The following is a 2,471-nucleotide window of genomic DNA, read 5'->3' as shown; positions in this document are numbered from 1 at the left end:
ATAAGTGTATCAACAACACCTGGAGGGTTTGGTTGAACTAGATTACTGGGCCCTGATTACAGAGACCCCGTAGGGCTTAGGAATCTGTATTTCTACAGGGTTTCCAGGTGAGACTGATGTTGCTAGTATGGGGATCATACCACCAGTACATGGGAAGTGCTTCAGGTGGAATGCTTTATGTTACAAATAATAGAACACCTGTCTAAAGTGGCTTAAACAATAAAAGTTGTTATTTTGCATAACAAGAAATGCAGAAATAGAAAGTTCCAGAGTTGGTTCAGTGGCACAAGGGCCATCAAGGGCCTAAGCTCTTTCCATCCGTCTGTGACATCGTAGTGTCAGTTATGTCTTCCTCGTCTCACCGGGTGTCACACGTCACTGGGTAGCTCCAAGCATTAGGTACTGACACAACAGCATTTGGAAGCAGACAAATGGAGGGGGTGGAAGATATTTTTAGTATGTACTGTGGGAGCACTCTTCGCCAGCATTCCCTAATCTCCTCGTCCTACAGTCTTTCCCATTTCCACAAAAGGTAACTTCATCTTTACAGTAGTCAGGACAATATCCGAGGTAATTCTTGATTTCAGAAATAATTCTTTAGCACCACTTGGTATGCTTTCACTTTGGGACATCTGCTTTTTCTGTTCCCTTTCCTGATGGATTTCTTACTTTCTGCAGGCCTTCCTCAGTGTCTGCTCCCAGTGAGTCCTTTATCACTCTTTTTAAAATTGCATCACTGGCCCTTGTAACTCACTATTTCCTCCCTCTGTCTACTGTTCCTTCACAGCACTATGACCACCTGTTATACTTTATCTTTTACTTATTTATTGCTTATTTCTTTACTACATTATTTATTTATTTTTATCTTTCTCCACTAGAATGCGACCTCCATAACAGTAGTAATGTTTGCTATTTTAATTGTTCCATCATCAGAACTTAGAAGAGTTCCTGGCACATAGAAATCACTAAAAGATATCTGTTGAATAAATGAATGAATTATTACACAATCATTTAAAATTAACATCATAATAAATATCAAGCATACACAGAGTAAAAACAATAGTAAAATGAACTCTTTGTACCAATAACTCAGCTTTAACAATGATCATCTTTCTGGTATTTTTATTTCATCTAGCTTATCTATCCCTTGCTCGATAATGATTCAGTGGGCACTCAATTCTTATTTTTCAGGTAAAATTACATATATTGAAATGCATAAATCTTTATAATTTTTGACAAATATCTACAACTAAGGAAACCTCACCTTTATCATGATATGAAACATTTTCATCTGCCAAAAAAAGTTCACTATGTCCCTTCCAACGCAAACTACTCCTGCCACCAATACCCACCCCCAACCCAGGTAAGCACCGTGTCACCTTAACTTGGTTTCACTTGTACTAGAGTTTCATATATAAATTGAACCACACAATAGGGACTCTTCTATTTATTTGGCTCTTTTCACTCAGAGCAGCATCTCTGAAATTTATTCATGTTTTGCCTTTATTAGTAACTAGTGTTTCTTTATGCTGAGCAGTAGTCCATTTTATGAGTGTGTGATAATTTATCATTCCATTCTCCCAATGGTGGACATTTGCCATCATTTTATAGCTCAACACTTGAATGTTTCATGTGCAATTGAAAAGAATTTTTTTTGGCTATTATTCAGATTCTTCTATAAGTCTTTTTTTTGACATATGTTTTTATTTTTCTTGGATAAATAATTAGAAATGGAATTCTTAGATCAAAGTGTTGGTGTATGTTTAAGTCTATAACAAGTGCCAAACATATCTACAAAGTACTTGTACCATTTTATATTTCCATCAGTTCTTTGTGGTTTTAATTTGAATTTTCCTGATGGCAAATGATATTGTGTTTACTATGTATTCATTTGTCAGGTGCAAGGAAGGAGGAGAGAAGGAAGAGGAACAAGAGTATGAGAACTCTTTGTATTGGGGTTATAACTAGGAGCTTAACCAATTAAGCCTTCAGGATTTCACACATCTGCAGTGATTATCTGCAAAAGAAAAAGAAAACTATCTTTTCCTCAGGATAGACTGACAGGCAAGCACCTTCCCTATCTCACCCGGACTTCACTGCACAAGTGTCCATTTCCCTTCCCCACGTGATTTGCAGAGAATGGAGTGGTGGTTCCCTGCACAGAGTAAAGTTGCAGTTTCCTGGTGAAGCTGCCCAGATGACCATGCTTATTATGTCTGGCCTTCCCTTCGCTTCCTTCCTATTATTAATATTAACTAGCTGGTTACTATGATAGCAATCTAAGAATAATTTTTGTATATGGCGTGTAATATGGTTGAAGGTTATTTGCTTATTTTTTCACTTGGATATCCAACTGTCCCAGCATTGTTTGTTCAAAGGATTCTCCTTTCCCTGCTGGATTACTTTGAGAACTTTGTCAAATATCAATTAACCACATAAACAGAGGTCTACTTTGGGACTCTCCATTGTGT

Source organism: Myotis lucifugus, unplaced genomic scaffold (assembly GCF_000147115.1).
Source record: "Myotis lucifugus unplaced genomic scaffold, Myoluc2.0 scaffold_121, whole genome shotgun sequence".
In the NCBI taxonomy this organism is placed as follows: Eukaryota; Metazoa; Chordata; class Mammalia; order Chiroptera; family Vespertilionidae; genus Myotis; species Myotis lucifugus.
The sequence above is the reverse complement of the archived record's forward strand: the minus strand, read 5'-3'. Positions refer to the sequence as shown.